At 40.7% G+C, this 12,131-nt stretch overlaps 1 protein-coding gene across 10 annotated transcripts in view; it reads right to left on the bottom strand.

The window, feature by feature from the left end:
* SCN8A (sodium voltage-gated channel alpha subunit 8) overlaps positions 1-6,466 on the bottom strand; it is a 139,280-nt gene extending 132,814 nt beyond the window's left edge. For 8 of the 10 annotated variants that reach the window (XM_039369817.1, XM_039369813.1, XM_039369820.1 and 5 more), the window contains exon 1: positions 6,124-6,466. The gene's annotated coding sequence lies outside the window, so the exon portion shown is untranslated. Of the gene's footprint in view, positions 1-4,438; positions 4,722-5,711; positions 6,096-6,123 lie in introns of those variants that run through there. The other 2 variants (XM_039369814.1, XM_039369815.1) reach the window with 2 other exon arrangements.
* Positions 6,467-12,131: the final 5,665 nt, after the last annotated feature.

The following is a 12,131-nucleotide window of genomic DNA, read 5'->3' as shown; positions in this document are numbered from 1 at the left end:
AATAAAGCATTGCTAGAAAGCCCTTATTCCAACACCACTAAGTCCTGTTAAAGATGAGAAGTTTATCTTAGGGACCAGCAACCGATGCTAAATCTCCTGGCACCCCACAAAACCAGGTGATCAGAGCAGCAAGGCTTACCACCCCCAGGGATAAATTGATAGGGCATTCTTCAAGACCTTGCCAAGTCTGGGACTTCAGAAAAGCAAGTAGAGAGCAGCTTATTTTTAAAAACTTGAAAGCTATTTCTAAATTGAAGTAAGGCAATTTCTGCGTATTAGTTCAGCACAACCTGCTTAAACACAGCTTAGGCTGCCTTTTCTCATCTCTTTGGTATCTCCCTTAAAGGGGAAAAATCTCAAAAATATACTGCAGTGAAAGAAAAGTGGCAAAAGTGCACTGATCCTCACCCACTGTAACCTATTAAATCCTTTCTGAAATGAATCTTTAACTACTTCTTGCACTGAGATATGAAGCTACATAGTATGGCTATGCAAACCATCTAGAAGGCTTTGCAAACCAACAGCTGTTAAAGTGCTGCTCCAACTTACTCACTCAAAATGTTGGTCATTACACCTCTCAAGGGCATGCTATAGCTGTTTTGGGCATCTTCCCATGACATTAGAACATGAGTGAGTATGCCTAGAAGATACTATATTGTCAGTAGGATTACTGGTGAGCAATTTCTAATCCCCATTCCAACTGAAGAGTCCATGCTTTTTCAAATGGTACCCATGGTACTTGAAAGAGCTCCACTTACTTGGCAAAGCACTATTTCAGCTGTTTTACTAAGCCCTAGTAGGGCAAAGCTTAGAATTATATGGTCACTTTGAGGTTGGGTTATTCTTAATACTGCTCCAAATTGTGAGTATTCTTAATTAGATTGTTTGAAATGTTGGTTATTGTGAATTATATGAATATAAATCTGCATCCTTCTTAATTGTATAAGTACTGTGTGGGATTTCTAACCTTAGTACTAGTAAACATTAAATGAAGTATTTGAAAGGTTTGACACGTGTTTGGGGGGGCCTTGAAAACGATTGTTGCACATTTTTTCAGTTGTGTAATGTTAAAGTAATTTGGACTATCCAATTTATAGTGCTTTGGGATTCTGCTCTGGAAGTTGGATAAGATATTTTGAACCTTGTATGATCAGTGAACTACTTATGAATAGCCATTTATCATATAAATGCTGCCATGGGGGTTGGGTATTTTTAATGGGTTTTATTATAAGATGAATTTTTAAAAATTTTCTAAGCCAGAATTACCTATGTATAAGTTGGATGGATATATAAATTTGTAAATAAATAAATATTGTTTGCAAAGCATTGACTGGTTTTAATTCAGGTTGTTTAAATTATTTTGATATAAAAGGAAGGTACTCAAGAATGAATGGAAATCATCTGATTTGCATACATTATGTACAATTAAAATGAAGATGGAGATTTTACATCTTTAACATAACAGAGAAAAAGCAATAAACATCAGTGAGAATATTATAGAAAGAATCCTATGAATATAAATCAAACCATAGCATAGGGACTTAAGAAGAAAGAAGGGGCTCCTATATTCCCTAAAGGTTGGCCTCTTTTGCAAAATAGTTTCAAGAGTTACTTCTGCATGATACAGTGTTAGCATTAAGTCATACTAAGAGAACATCTTGCTTTTAAATAGGAATGAAAAGAGAGATAGTTTGAAAGCCAAATTCTCAGCCACTCCATATCATGCAACCTATTTCTAAGCATTTGAGACTCAGTTCTAATTTCAGTGATTAATAACTACTGGCAGCTCCTATCCTAAAGGGGAAACAATTCATTATAATTTCTACTTATAATTAAATTGTTTCTGAAATGGTCATGTTAATGAATCTTAATCCAAGGCAGTGGATTTTATATAACTATAGAAATACATCATTGGAGTTATCAGTGACTTTGCTAGCTGCCATGACACTTCCCACCCACCCCAAAACCCCACAACAATTACTGCCTATGTTCATTCAGTCTCTGATAAAGTATTGGCTTGGCAAAATAATTTTGAATGTAATGTGCAACAAAACAAGGGTGTCAGTATGGTATACTTTGGTCAGTATGAGATTTGGCTTAATCTGTTATAGTGTATGTATACACATATCTGTCTAGAGACTATTAACTTCATCCACAACATCTGTTAACATTACTAATAGTTTCTCACTATGTTAACCCATTTAATAGTCTTGAAAATATGAAAACCTTGCAAATATTTTGAAATATCTCAAAACTTTCAGAAGCAGCCCAAAAGATAAAATTAATATCTAGTCATTATAGCCTGTTTTGAGCTACATTTCACCTCAATGCCCATTAAGCTTACTTATGAGCTGAAAACTTCATTTTCAAATAATATGAAGAATTGATAGTTTTAGTGTTAGTTAGATGAAATGTGCTGAATCAAGCAGAAATCTAGCTTAGGTAACATAAGTATCAGTTAAAATATAGCTAAGATACCATTTACAGACCTTGCTCAATCAGTTATTGCACTATATATCATATTATTCCTAATCACATATAATGCCACATGGAGGTAGATAGTAGCAGAAGAACATCAATATTTATCATAACCTGGTATTGTCTCCTAAACCTAGTTTGTGGTAAAATCACATAGTTATGGCAGCTGTGATTTCCAAGTGTGTGAATCAGATGTCCAGATGCCTATTTACTAAGGATGACAATGTTAGGTATGACAGCAGAGTATTTATATTTCTTTGTATTTCTAAGGCTATTCTACAACATGTATTCTGTTGTAGAAAAGATTTCAAAGTGGAAGTTGCAAAATTAACTCCAGTGAGGATTGATTTGTGTGATGGAACTTTAATACTGAGACTATTTGGATACACCATCTATTGTAGCCCCGTATGCAGGTTCTTCAGACAGTTTGATTTTGACCATGTTGTTATGTCTTTGTCTTAAATATAAATAGACAGTTTTTAATGACAAAAAGTGATCTTGAAGGAGACTGAACCATGTGGTAAGATAATAAAATATGACTCAACACCCAGAATAGATGCTGTCTATAGTTTACATGCCATTCATATTACATGTTTAGGAATACCACATATTTGTAATAAAAATTCCTGCCATTTACATTATGATTAGCATTTGATATAATAAAGACGTTATATGAAACTTCCAATTTTCAGGGTGCTTCAATTCATTTCTTATATTATTGGCTCAAAATAACTATGTAAGTTCATGAGATCTTTCCTTTTCTGCCAGAGACTTGAGGTGCAGCAGAGTGAATCAAGAAACCTACTGGGCCTAGAGGTGAAGTGGACTTTCAATCCACTTCCCAAGTCATACACTTTGCCTCAGGTAACATTGACCAGTTTCTTTGTATTTTTTGACGTAATACAATCTTCTAGAAAGTCCCATTGTTAATTTCGTTAGAAATCTCCACCATAGAATTAAACAGCATTGCAAATTCTTCTATTTGATAATGATACTAGAATAATTTCAGAGCTGCTTAACACATTTGGCCACATAAAAACATCTGGGAGTTACTTCTGACATTCTCCACAACAAAACTGAAAGCTTATACAATTGTGCGTTCGATACTAAAGGAAAGATCAAAGCAATACTACAGCGGAAAATCGCAAGCCACTTAGGCATTTGCAAGCCACTTATTTCGAGGTCAAGGAGCTGTCCATTTCAGCACCACATGTCTTGAAAAGCGCTCCAGAGACCACGGGCACCAGGCGCCAAGAAAATTACAGCCGAGCAAGTTACAAGCAAAGCAGAACCGGAAATAAAGCTGTTATAATCAATCTTTCTCTCGGTATAGGAGTGGGAGTGCAAAACTGCTGAGAAACGGCAAGAGACTCATTGAATAGCATTACTTGTTTTAAATTACTTTTCTCCCTAGCTTTTTCTCATACAGTTCATATGATACCCAGTGGCTGCTTCCGCAATCGTGTGAGGAGAACGGAAGACGGCGGTGAGAGAAAGCAAAAGTGAATGATTCCCTTCTACCCTCAAAAGGAGAGACCTTGGGGAAGCCTCTGTAACTCCTCCCCTTGTCTCGTCTCCCCTCCCCACATCCATACGGCGTCTCATTTTTCAGAAAAAAGTCCAGGACATAGGGGTCACGCGTTTCCCCGGAAAAGAACGCTGCAGTATTCACAGAACCTGGCCCACCACAAAAACCACTTTGCCAGGAGGAAAAAGGGAAACATTCTTAGTCTGCCTTCCACATCCACGCACCTGAGAAAGTCTGCTCGGCACAGGCCAGGCCAGGCCAGACCTTTGCAAAACGCTCAGCAAATATGGAGATCCGGCTAGGCGCAAATCTATTAAGCCCGCAGTCTTTGCCTGCCTGCCTGTCCCCCTCCCCTAACTCCAGAAGACTTATAGCGGACAAGACTCCCCCTCTCCCGGTCGATCTTTCATTCAGATGTTTTGATTAATGTACCTTTGGACTTCTCAGCCGCGGATTCTCAGCCCCTCTTTTGCTGGGTCTTTCTGGCTGGTTCCTCCAACTTCCTCCCGTCCTTCACGCTCCCATGTCCTCCCCACTTGAGCTGAGCAGACCGGAGGAGGGGAGTAGCTTCAGTCGGCACCCACCAAGGATCTTTGCAACAGCCCAGCCCTGTTCCTTCTCCTTGACTCAAACTTGCAGTCCGCATGTACGCGGAGATATAAAGGAGAATTCGTCAATTCTCCGATCTGAGAGAGAATCTTCCCCCACTCTTCATTCTCTCCTCATCCCCCTCCAAGAAGGAATAGGGAGAACCAAGACAGGAAGGTGGCAGGGTTTTGGCAACAGCTCCAGACCAGGACGTTGCGGCGGATCTTGGAGGGAGGGACGGGCTGGGTTGTGACGTGGCGCAAAGTGAGCCCTTAATGCTGAAACTACCAATGCAGACAGAGGGCTTGGATTCAAGGATGGGCACCCTAGCCGAAAAGGCGGCCTGTTAATAATGGGGGTGAGACGAAAAAAAAAAAAATGATGTACCTGCTACTACGTCTGTCCTGATCCCCACCGGAGCCACTTTTAACTCCCCACCACCACCCTCCAGCAACGTGGCTTCTAGTCTGCCCACAAGAGCGAAGAGCAGGCGCTCTTTTTCCCTCAATGCAGAGAAGACTCTCTCTGCTGGAGCGGCGGGGGTGGGCGAAGAAAGATCGGTTTCCCCAGCTAGGAAAAGGAGGGAGTTGCTTAGAGAACTGAACCAAAAGATCTTCAAAGGACCCAAGTGCCCCATGCACTGAGGGCTCTCCGAAGTAGAAAAAGATTAGTTCCTCTCTGTATTTTTTTAAAGTGTGGGTGTGGGGGGAAGGGAAGCCAAAAAATAATCAATCTTATATGGGAAGTTAAATATTAGCTAGCCTTAGTAGCCCCCTCCGCCCCCACCCCCCAGTCTGATAAATGGTTTCGAAGACCTGAGTGCAAGAGTGGAAGTTATTTTGGGGGATTATTAAGACACGGCCCGTGCCTCCCCCCCCCCCCAAAAGCACTGGAAGTGGAGAAAAGGGTATTTCTCACTCCCGAGAAAGAAAGCAGTCCAGCTTTTGGGGCTGCAAAAAATTCGCTCTGCGACAAAACCCACCTAAAAGTAGAAGAGAAAAAAAGAGGGGGTTGTAAAAAGAAACCCAAACAAGGGACCTGACATCCGAGGGCTCCCCGTGCACCCCCTCTTCCTACAGATACAGTTAAGACCCCGCGGGACAGTGGTGCAACTTACTGAGGTTGCGGCGCTAGCGCGACTCCTACAAGGCGTTGCTGGACTGCAGAGGTGGGGAGGCTGCAGGAGAAACTGCGGTTGTCGCCATCTTGGTGCGCTGCCTCCCCTGCCTTTCCCCCAGTGCAGCGCGCCGTTCCCTTGCATAATTGATGACTCTCAGCAGAACGCGTTAAGCAGCGGGACGGAGATCTGGGCGCTCGCGCGCTCGCCCGCTCGCCATCCTCGCGTCCAGCCCCGGCCCAGCCCAGGGACCGGGCAGGCAGGTAGCACCGGGCCTTCCCAAACCCCGCAAAGTTGGCGCGGCTGCAGCGGCGGCGGCGGCAGCAGAAAAAGAGGAGGAAGCAAGAAAAGTTGGGAGACCTCCAGGAGGGAAAGGCGGAAGGGTCTCGCGTGAGAACGGAAACCCACTCACTTTGGAGAAGTTCCTGGGCCGTGCAGAAGAAGCAGCTGGGTTGCGGGCGATCCGATGTTCAGGACCGGCTCCTTTAGCGAACTGTACACGGGAGACGAAGTCCCGGGATTCCCCTCTCTGCCGCCGTCGGGCAATGCCCTAGAAGGCGGAGGCGGAGTGGGGCAGGCAGGCTCCCCCATGCGCGCCACTGTAAAGAGTGCGGCGGCGGCGGGGGAGGGCTCTGTTTGCCAAGCGGTTCCTCCTCGCAGAAGGAATCAAGCGGCGCCCAGAGGTGTAGGAGGATCTGGCATTTCGACACAGCGTTGGATCTATTCTGGGCTTTGCCCCGAAAGCTGAACTCCAGGATGGGGCTCCGAGGAGAACTGCAAATAGGCATCTTGCAGAAGTGGAGAGGAGAGCAGAATGTGGGAGTCAAAGTCAAGATCTGACCGGTCAAGATGCTGAGAAAGTTTGCTTGTAAATTGAAACATAATGAAATCACCTTTTCCTTTCTTTTCCTTTCCTTTCCCATTCCACCACCACTTGTCAAAGTGTGCTGGAAACCAAGGGAATTGGAATGGAGGAGAAAGTGGAGCTGGGTAGAAAGAAGTTCAAGGGTTGATGAACAAAATAGTGGAGAAGCAAACAGTAGAATGCCAATATAAGTCATATTTCTTCTCCACCATGAGCATTGAAATACCTCTCTTTCTGCCATGGTTTGTGAAATGATTTTGGGAGAGCCTTGTATTTTTAAAATAGTTTTGGACACCTGAAGCTCATCAGAGGGGAGATACTTGTTTTCTTGGGGCTGCAGTTGAAGTAACTGATCTCAACTGGACCAGTTGGTCAAAGGTTCACTGTGATCTTTGACTATCAGTTAACAAACTGCGTACTTGCTAACACAATTAATTATCCTGACAAAATGCAGTTATTCTTTCATTAAAGGTTGATGTGTTGTTCTCAAAGAAAGGCAGAAAAAATACCAAAAAAGAAGAACAGGAAAGGAAAAGAAAAAAAAGTAGGCATCTGTCTGACATTTCCCTTGAACTTTATATTCTTAAAAATTAACATTGTAGAAGGACAGTGTCCATGGTGACAAAAAGTCAGGAGTCTGGTAACATCTTTTTTGTCCAACTAGATTTATTAAAAGGCTTTCTGAACCGCAGCTTATGAAATTAATGAATTAATTAATAAAATTTGTTACTTAGAAAAGGGTTACCACACTCCTGATTTTTAAATAGACTGAGAATTAATTCTCTTCTCTAGAAAACAGGACTGGAAAGCAGTAGAGATAGTAACAAAAACATTGCTACATTTAGGCAATTGAATAATTTAATTGATTAAACCTATTTGATAACTAAAAAAATAAAATATACAGATACAGTGTAAAGATTTTTATAAAACTCCAAATGGACCAAGCCTCTGTAAGGAGGATGGATGCATCTAAGAAGAAAAAGTTGGTAATTATAAATATAATATTCTTTTTTTAGAAAAGGAACTTATGGTTTCAAAAATTCACATGGATGCACATTTTACTTATTGATCAAGCAATGTGTTTAGTGGAATAAAATTTAATTAATCACAGAATAAGCCAAAGCAAAGAAGATGTACAGTCATGACATGTTATTCTACTTGCGTTAATTATTTGGCCCTTTAACCACACCTTAAAAAGAAAATACATACAATTGTATTTAGATTGAGCCCGAATATACACATTAAAACCTGTGGGATTAAAACTATTCTTAAATCTGTCAACAAAATATTTTTATATCTATTATCCCATTTATTTTAATATTTCCATCCTGAGTATAACTAAATCTGGAAAGAACCTCTCTTGTTCAGTATTTTGAAGGAAAGCTTGGAAGACAAAAATTGAGATCCACATTCTTCCTGTGCTATGGAACCTAGTGATGTAGATTCAGCCAAATCATTATTTCATTCTCTTCTGAACCAGCCTATCTCACATACTATTTTACAACATCAGAATAAAGCTCTGCGATTTCTGGCAATTGGTTCCAAGAAGGTGGCAAACAGTTACAAAATTCCAACCACATTTCCAGTCCAAAGTCGCAAGGGCGAGTCATAGCCACACCTCACCTGCGTGTTTTGAAGGACAGTTCAAGAGCTACAGTTTCCCCAAGTTCATTTTCTGGATTGAGGAGGTTAGAGTGGGAGCTGATAAAGCTCCAGAAGCCTCTCTGGAGATCAAAGCAACTAGAATCTTCACATGATTATCTAAGAGGGAAGAGTCCAGGGATCTCTGGATCAGAGGGAAATCTGTTCCAAGCATCAAGTATGTTGAAAGGGAAAAATATCTGCTAAGTTAAAACTGTTCCTAGACTCTAATATAAGTTTGTAAATTACACGACACAGGTAGTCCTTGACTTACAACCACAACTGAACCCCAAATTGATGTTGCTAAGTAAGGCAATTGTCCAGTGAGTTTTGCTCCATTTTACAATCTTTCTTGCCATGGTTGTTAATGAATCACTGCAGTTGTGAAGTTAGTAACACGGTTGTTAAGTGAATCTGGCTTCCCCATTGACTTTGCTTGTCAGAAGGTTGCAAGAGGGGATCAAATGACCCCGGGACACTGCAAGCGTCATAAATATGAGCTGGTTTCCAAGTATCTGAACATTGATCATGTGACCATGAGGATGCTGCAATGGTCATAAGTATGAAAATCGGTCGTAAGTAACTTTTTTCAGGGCCATTGTAACTTCGAACTGTCACTAAACGGATCATTGTAAGCCGAGGACTACCTGTATAGGGAATCTCCAGGAAACAAACAAGAAACTGCTAATGGGCATGATCCTTGTCTTTAAGGCGTATACAAGGATTTGGTTAATGATCTGTGATTAGTTATTTGATTCACTTTAACATGCATTCCGTGTCTGCTGATTGTCCCTGATAATTTCTCTGATGTTTTACATAAACTATTATACTTTGTACAAACTCAGATTTTAATGGCAGCCTTCTGCTATTTGTCACTTTATCCGTGCTGTGTTTCACTATTTCATGACTGGTTTTGCATGAAACTACTTAAAAAAAAAGTTTTTATAAAGTTGATGGTTTTTTTTTTAAATTAGAACTTGTGCCAACTGTTCAGAAAGGAGGGTACTGTCCCTGAAGCAACTATAAAGAAAAGGAGGATGTAGAACATAGTTGCCTTCATCAACATCAGGTTCCTGGTAAGAAAGGATGTAAGGTATGAGACAGACTGGAATTTGTTGGATGTGCTGGAATTAAAGGGGGAGAATGCAAAGCAAAGACTTCCCCTGTAGAGATATGTGATGGCAGCAGTACTATCAAACACTTGTGTCAGGGCAGAAAAATAGGGCTACGGGGGCCTTCTCATATTATTTATCTTTGCTGTATGATGGGTAATTTTTGAAAGAGAAATTTGTATTTGAACTACTAGAATTAATTCAAACAATACCATGATTTTACTGTGGATATCATCTTTTGATATGAAATAGCATGCATTTATGAAATAATAATAGGAGAATAGGATTGGAAAAGGCCATTTAGACTGTCCAAGCCCTTGTGGTTTGCTTTAAATTGCTTTAAGTATGACACATATCAGTTTAGGGAAAGATATGAAAGTCAGGACTGTTAGAATTTGAAAATGCAATGACTAACAACAACAAACTCCAAAATCAAAACTATTCACGAGAAGTCAATAAGATGAATCTCTTTCTCCCTCTCCGTCTCAAGGGGGATGATTTATGTATCTGACAAAAATGTTAAAATAATTAAAAGTTTGTGGTATTTTAAGGAGTATATACAGTACTTATTATAAATTTCATCAGCAGATGAAGTGATAAAGCAATTTTCCCTATTTGCACATAATAACACCAAACCCATGCGCTGGCAACTGCTTTTTTTCCTGTCCTACTGCCATCTTGTCCCCAACTTATCCCTGAGAGTTTACCTGAAATCATCTTTAGCAGTTGCAGTGTTAAAATAATGTTTTCCTTCTTTAAGAAATCCACATAGAAAATTGCAAAAAGTGATCACATGGCCCTGGGACACTGCAACCATCATAAATATGAGTCAGTTGCCAAGCATCCAAATTTTGTTCATGTGACTCTGGGAAAGCTACAATGGTTGTAGGTGTGGAAAACATTCATAAGTTACTTTTTTCAGTGCTGTTGTAACTTTGAACAGTCACTAAACAAACTGTTGTAAATTGAGGACTACTTGTATATGCTAGATCACCAAGATGCTTCCTGACTCTGAAAACTAATTTAGCCTAAACAGCAATTGGCCGCTGGCAGTGGGGAGCTGCATGATGAAACCCGAAAAGCCCTTAATGGTGCACTCCTCCCATAGCACCTGTCAGCTGTTGTTTAGGATGCTTTTAAACACAAAAGAAGTCCAAGTTTAAAAGTAATTGGAACAATGCTGGCAGGAATGGTAGAGTAGTGTCATGAAGGCATAGAGAAAAAGTTGGCTCTGGTAACCCCTCTCTTCTATGTCTGTCAGCTACTTTTTTAGGGATGTCAGTTGTTTGGGTGGATCCTTATCCATCCATCTGTCAAATAATAATAATAATAATAATAATAATAATAATAATAATAATAATAATAATAATAATAATAAAAATCACCAATCACAGAGGTACTGATGAAGTTGAGAAGATGGGAGAGATAGACTTTTCTGCTTGGGAAATCCATACTGTAGACCAGTGGTGGCGAACCTATGGCACGGGTGCCAGAGGCGGCACTCAGAGCCCTCTTTGTGGGCACATGTGCCATTGCCCCAGTCCCAGGCCTTCAGCTCGGTTTTATGAAACCTTTTTGCTTCAGGCCTCCGCTGCCGTGTGCAAAAAAAAAAAAAAAAAGGTTCAATCAATCAGTCAATTTCAACTTCTTGTGGGAAAAAAAAAAGATCTTGCAAAGTTGGAATTGATTGATTGAACTTTTTAGTCCCACCCAGTCTGCTGTTACCACCGAAGCCACCCAATGGGCCACACCCACCCAGCACCCGACGATACATAAGTGGGTTTTGGGTTGCAGTTTGGGCACTCAGTCTCTGAAAGATTCGCCATCACTGCTGTAGACCATCCTCCAGAACCAAGCCAGAATAGAGGCAAAATCTCAGAGTGGGAAAACAGCCCTTGAACTGAATCCGAAGGCGAGGAACTCTTGCAAGCCAGAATCCCTCCTTTTCCAGATGTTTCTTTAGCACCTGTCCATCTGATTGGACAACATATTTCAAATGTAACTGTCTCTGATGATTCAAATAGTGATGCTGGTAGGATGTCTGTAAATGTAAGCTGCAGGAAAGTGGGGGTCCATTCTTACTTCATTCATTCTTATTGCAGTATTAAAAATGGCATTACTGTATAAAATCTATAATATATATTTATCCAGTTTTCTTTTAAAACTTAGCAAGGCTCTTAATTCCCATTCTTAAGGAACTTCCTGGGGAGATTGGAAAGCAATACTCATATGAGGCTGCCTTGTTCTTGCCCTTCCAGTCAGAAATGTATTAGCAGAGGTTCTTCTACAGCTCAGGAAAGGGGTCTCCTCAGCCATGCTGACTCTTTAAACAAGAGATGCTACCAACTAATTCTGGAAGGGGGCCATGTGCTCAACCCCTGGGATATGATTCCAACAGTCTCATGGCCCTTGTTTCAACACTCCTGGAGCGATTGCCCAATAAAGATACCCACGTGAAACATATTTAGAACTGTGACAAATGTGAGAATGTAGGTACTGATGTTATAAGTGGTTATCATGTGCCAGTACTTCTTCCATGGAGATTTAATTGTGGCTCCTGTTGGGTATATTTGTCACATGTAAATGCACACATATGTATGAGGGACAATCCTTGGAGTAATTCTGCCACATGGATACTCAAAGAAAATATAGCCCTCAGTGGAAGCAATATTTTTCTGGGAACTATCAGATAGCTTGCTTTGCAAAGAGGTATTGTGACAAAAGTATCTTGGATTTGTTTCTTTATAAATCACTTGTAAGGAAGGATTTTTTTTCCCTCACTCAGGAATGAAGGATTTCCTC

Source organism: Crotalus tigris, unplaced genomic scaffold, assembly GCF_016545835.1.
Source record: "Crotalus tigris isolate CLP2741 ecotype Arizona unplaced genomic scaffold, ASM1654583v1 scf7180000021260.452406, whole genome shotgun sequence".
Classification (NCBI taxonomy): Eukaryota; Metazoa; Chordata; class Lepidosauria; order Squamata; family Viperidae; genus Crotalus; species Crotalus tigris.
This window is presented reverse-complemented; position numbering and strand designations above follow the sequence as displayed.